At 43.4% G+C, this 5,969-nt stretch overlaps 1 long non-coding RNA gene across 1 annotated transcript; it reads left to right on the top strand.

The window, feature by feature from the left end:
- Positions 1-4,120: 4,120 nt before the first annotated feature.
- Positions 4,121-4,491, top strand: LOC142149955 (uncharacterized). Its single transcript, XR_012690943.1, has 2 exons — positions 4,121-4,230; positions 4,355-4,491. It is a non-coding gene; the product is annotated as an uncharacterized LOC142149955 (long non-coding RNA).
- Positions 4,492-5,969: the final 1,478 nt, after the last annotated feature.

Below are 5,969 nucleotides of genomic sequence, written 5' to 3'. Positions count from 1 at the left end.
AAGGAAAATGTAATTATTATATCTGTGAGTATAACATTCCTCAAGGCTGAGATACCAGTATACCAGTGTAAGTACTAGGTCCCTGAGATAAAGGGGTACGGGTTGATTGAAGATCTCTTCTTCTGCTGCTCCGGACGTCCCACGACGTCCTTCTCTCACTCCGCCGCCGCACTTCTGGTAAAATGGCGCCGCCGGCGGTTTATATACTCGCCCTGATTGGCTCATCCTTCCTCCGCTGCCCAGACCTGCGGGAAGAAGCGAATACTTACCAACGCTGGATCGCTGGAATGGTAGGTAAAGCTCCCCTTCTTTCTTCGCCCTCTTGTTGGGCACAGCAGTCAGGACCATCTTCTGTCCCTCCAGGGACACAGCAGCAGCGGGGATCTTTGCCCTCTTCCCGGGCACCGGTTCCAGGGCTCCCGGGGACACCTCTACACTGGCATACCACAATGTCAACCACGCATTTGGTGTATTCATTGAAACTCTGGGTAGATGTGGTAACATCGCAATTGGTCCTTGCAAAAACCCAGCATCTCTAAGCAGTCGGAGCAGAGAGGCTGTGATTCACATAACCTAGAACAGATTTGCAGGTGTAATTTTATTGGAATGACCCTAAATTTTTCAGGACACAGACAGCATCTCCTGCATGTCATGGTCATTTTTTTAAAAGTTTGGTAACACCAAATTGATTGTGTGAGCAAAACAGGAAATGTGATGGAATATTGGTGGCGTTATCAGAAATGACATATCCTCAGGAGAGTCCAAGCAGGATTAGCCATGTTGCAATGCAATCCCTTAGTTTTTGTAACAGATTGTCAGATGTATGCCTCTTAGTGAAGTCACTGATACACAGAGTAGCCTACTTCTGAAAAATGTGACGTACTTGGGTACATGCTGCTACTGTTCCTGCTGGTGAAGGCGAATGACCAACCCAGTGGCCTGTCACAGTCATATAATCTTTAGTTTGCCCAGTTCCGCATGTCCACATATCTGTGGTTAAGTGTACAGTGGGTAGAATGGCATTTTGTAGCCCAATAATTACATTTTGAAGAACCTTCTGGTAGAGGTGAGGAATAGCTTTCCTACTGAAATGGTTTAGTGATGGAATTTGGTAATAAGGACAGAAGACGTCAAGTAACTGTCTAAAACCAGTTGCATTAATAGTTGACATTGTACGCAGATCTAATACTAGCATAGTCCATATGGCGTCTGTGATCCGCTTTGCGACTGGGTGACAGCTTTCTTACTTTCTTTCTCTAGCAAAGGATTGTTTAACAGTCAATTGTTGTAAACTACTAGTAGTATTCTTCTGGGTTAAAAATCGACCCCTAGCAACAGCGGCAGCAGCGGGACTAACGCTCAATAATTCTTCAGAATAATCATGGTTAGTGGAGGAGTCATCTAGCCTTAGCAACTTGGATGCAGGACTAACACCCTTCACTTTTGAGGATATTGATTATGAAGGTGTTGGGGGTGTAGATTGCAGGTGCTGGGATCTAGATGAGAGAAGGGAGGTAGCTGATTCTGGTCTGCTTGTTGTTAATTTTTTAACATAAGTTTCTGATTTTCCCAACAGCTTTCCATAAACTCACTTCAAATGCTGTAACATGGATGAGGATCCTAGATGGTTAAGGTCCCTACCTCTACTGAGTGTGGCTTTAAAAACGCTACAAATGGCTAGACAACTGTTGTCAGGATTTGTGTAAAAGTAATTCCACACATAACAGGTGGATTTTTTAAACCGCTTACGGTGGACCTCATACCTTTACCATATTTTACATTTACCGGAGTTAACTTAACAAACTAAAATAACGACAGAGACTTGAATTGGCATTTGAAATGTCAGGAATTTATTAAAGGCGAATCTGCTGGAAAAAATTGGTAGCAAATCTAAGCAGACCAATCAGCCTCCAGCCACACCCACAAGTTGCAAATTCCGTCCAAACTAATTTGGACCCGACTAGGCGTAAAAATGCCAAACTCCCCCATTTGGCACATTAGCTGAGGCCCGCCCGCCTAAGTAGAGCCCCCTAACCCCGAAGGGCTATTCTGACTAATTGCCCAATCTCTTTAAGAGGAGAGTGCCTACTACGCCTTAAATGTAACCAAATTGGCCGCTGATTGGGCTGCTTACCGCCTCTTGTAAATTAAGAAGTATGAATCACTTAGATGGCAACCAACAAATACTCACTCCTATACCAAAATAGGGAATGGGTGGGTGGGTAAACTCTCCAGACGGTAAGAGGAAGTTGAAACCTCTTCCTATATGTTATAAGCCTCTCTGCAAGGCTAAGCCCTCCCCTTCAGATTGGATGACTCAGTGTTTCACTACCACCCATATAAGTTAACTCCTGCTATGCCTGAACTTTTTCATCTGCCTGCCCCCGCAGCGTTTATATCACCTCGGGCTAATTCCATCCCTCTGTTATATGGTCTTATGCTTAGGCATGACAATGGCCTATTTCTTATCACTGGCAAGAACTGCTGCAATCTTTGTTTGAAAGTGTATGAAAATAATATTGTGACCTGTGAGGTGGTCAAAATTGAATGGAAATGACTGGAAATTAGTATTAGTGAGGTAATAATAATGTAAGTAAAAAATAATACCTAAATTATGTGATTTTAGCCCAAAAAATTTAATTTTGTAAAAAAATAGCAAACCAAAACACGCAAGGGTGGTTTTGGCAAAACCAAAACCAAAACCCGAAGTTAATCCAGATCCAAAACCAAACCAAAACCAAAACATGGGGGTCAGTGAGCATCTCTACTAATAATACCGCCAGGCCTGCGCACGAATCTTTCAGAAAAATGAAACGATGCTGCATGCTAAGGTTTGAGAGTAATGGCGGTGTCTATTTTCAAACCCTTTTCCATGTGTTCCACTAGCGTTAGAAATGCTAGTACAAAGCACAATATTGATGTCAGTGGATATAAGACCTTGTTTAACTGGTTCCCATCCAACTCAATGGTTAGCATTGCTGCTGGTGTCATGAGTTTATACATTCTCCCTTTCTTTTTGTGGGTTTTCTTCCTTAATCCAAAAACATAATAATAGACTTATTGACTGATGACTACAATGTAAGCTTCAATGGGACAGGGACTGATGAGAATGATAAATATTCTCTGTACAGTGCTGTGTAATATGGTGGGACTATACATAAATGATGATAGGAACAACTCTATATTTTACCAGATTTCATACAAATAGAGCAAATGGAGTTATTGTTACTATCCTTTGTATAACGCCAACGTTAGAGGGTATTTCCAAGTAATATAAAGGGGTAAGAGAAGTGATATTACCTTTTATAGTGTTCACCGACACAGAAAACATGCCAGATAAAACCTTAATATGATTTATGCATTTTAATTTTAAGTGGCATTAGTAGCATGTTAATTTGCTCTTGTGTTTTGTAGGCTACACTACTATATTTACAAAAATTAATCCACGTATTCATATGACACAATAAAGGGACCACATCGATTTGACATTTGAAGTGACCACACCCATATGACTGAATAAATTGACCACACCCAAATGACAGTTGAACATACCACACCCATTTGACCAGGCCACACCCAAACCCCGCCCATATGACTTCATAAAGCTGTCAGTAACATGACACAGTAGTTTCATGGTATAAAAGAGGGGACTGGGAGCCCACAAGTCAATTGCCTTCAGCCAGGGGCAGAGGAGAGTGGGGGGGGGGAGCACAGCCTTCAGCCAGGAGCAGAGGGGAGTGGGGGGGACAGCCTTTGCCTTCAGCCAGGAGCAGAGTGGAGTGGGGGGGGGACAGCCTTTGCCTTCAGCCAGGAGCAGAGGGGAGTGGGGAGGGAACAGCCTTTGCCTTCAGCCAGGAGCAGAGGGGAGTGGGGGGGAACAGCCTTTGCCTTCAGCCAGGAGCAGAGGGGAGTGGGGGGGGGGGAACAGCCTTTGCCTTCAGCCAGGAGCAGAGGGGAGTGGGGGGGGGACAGCCTCTGCCTTCAGCCTCTGCCTTCAGCCAGGAGCAGAGCGGAGTGAGGGGGACCAGCCTTTGCCTTCAGCCAGGAGCAGAGGGGAGTGGGGAGGGAACAGCCTTTGCCTTCAGCCAGGAGCAGAGGGGAGTGGGGGGGGGAACAGCCTTTGCCTTCAGCCAGGAGCAGAGGGTACTGGGGGGGCACAACCTTAAGCCTTCAGCCAGGAGCAGACAACAAATACAGCCATACATATGTATGAAAGAAGCACAATGAGAGGTAAATATATATGTTCCAGTTACTTTGTGTATACTGTAGTCTTGGCCAATGATATAGAAGATTTTCACGTGGCTATAGACGATATAGGTGCAATCTAATGCGTTCTTATTTCTCATTGCTGCAGGTTACAGGTACCGACATCAGAGAAAAAGCGCCTGACCTTATTGACAGTGACCACTAACTACCAGTGGATCTCAATATTACTGCATAGATTGGATAATGAAATCACATGAAGAAAATAAAAAAAACTAATGTAAACAAGTTATTGTATGGAGTATGATACATTGTAGAATCACTTATAAACACTAGTATAAGCATAGATAAGATAGGATAAGTAGGATAAGTTTACAAAATAAATAGAACAAGCAGAATTTTGTCTCCTGTGATCTTTTATAAATTAAGGGGTCATTTAATGTGCATGAAAAATGCATGTGTAGTGGTTAGGAAATAGCAAGCAAAATCACCTTAAAATGATGCCCACCCCTTATGTTTTATTTTTGGTTGGTGTCACCATACCACATTTGTTATTGGTGAAGCATAGTTAAAAACTCTGGCTGTTTGTGGAGAGGTCGGTAGAGGGCGCTGCAGAAGAAGCAGCTTGTTATAGACATACCCATCTGAGTCAGAATACACCAAATGTCGGAAAAATAGCCACATTACCTTACAAGTAAAAAAAAATATTGATTGATTTATGAAGAAACTTTGGTCTATCCACATTTGGGGCTTTGGCAGTCTTAAGCTGTTAACATACCCCACCATATATGGGATATCTCCAGAGGAGTACATACCTCTGGCATGGCCATATTTTATGGTCCCACATAATGAGGCATAACGGGGCAGCATGGTGGTGTAGTGGTTAGCACTTCTGCCTTACAGTACTGGGGTCATGGGTTCAATTCCCGACCATGGCCTTATCTGTGTGGAGTTTGTATGTTCTCCCTGTGTTTGGGTGGGTTTCCTCCCACACTCCAAAAAAAAAAACATACTGGTAGGTTAATTGGCTGCTAACAAGATTGACCCTAGTCTGTCTGTCTCTGTCTGTGTGTGTGTTTTTGTTAGGGAATTTAGACTGTAAGTCCCAATGGGACAGGGACTGATGTGAATGAGTTCTCTGTACAGCGCTGCGGAATTAGTGGTGCTAGATAAATAAATGATGATGATGATGATGAATGAGGTTCCTACTGAGGGTGACATTTAAGTCAGATATTACTATCACTAAAGAACCCTCTGCTATAGTTTTTCTCAACCAACCACTAAGGAACTAACTGATTCACTTGGCTAGTATTCAGATTAATTAATTAGGCATCACAGCCAATCAAGACCAGTATCTCTGCCCGATATAAGGCAGTTCTAGAGTCACTCAAATACACATTATAATTTCCCTGAGGAAGCTACTGGTTAAACACTGAGGCACATCTCTCATTACCTGGTGGGATCCTATATTGTTTTCCAGACAACCTGCACTTCTGTTTACTACAAGGGATAAGTGCAGATTCAACAGTGCCGTGGATTATTTAAAAGAGGAAACCACAAGTTCCTGGCTGGATAACCCTCCCATATTTCCCCCTTTGGTGTGCAGTTTATAAAGGGAAGGCCTCCGTCTCAACTCCTGTCTGTGCTGCAGCAATCCTGCTCAGTCCAGTGTTTCTGAGCCCTGGTTTATCCTGCGCCTCAGACATCTGGCTTTCCCTGTGCATCTGTGATTTGCTTCCAGTCCATCTCGGTGTATCTGTGTCTTA

Source organism: Mixophyes fleayi, chromosome 4, assembly GCF_038048845.1.
Source record: "Mixophyes fleayi isolate aMixFle1 chromosome 4, aMixFle1.hap1, whole genome shotgun sequence".
NCBI classification, from domain to species: Eukaryota; Metazoa; Chordata; class Amphibia; order Anura; family Limnodynastidae; genus Mixophyes; species Mixophyes fleayi.
This window is presented reverse-complemented; position numbering and strand designations above follow the sequence as displayed.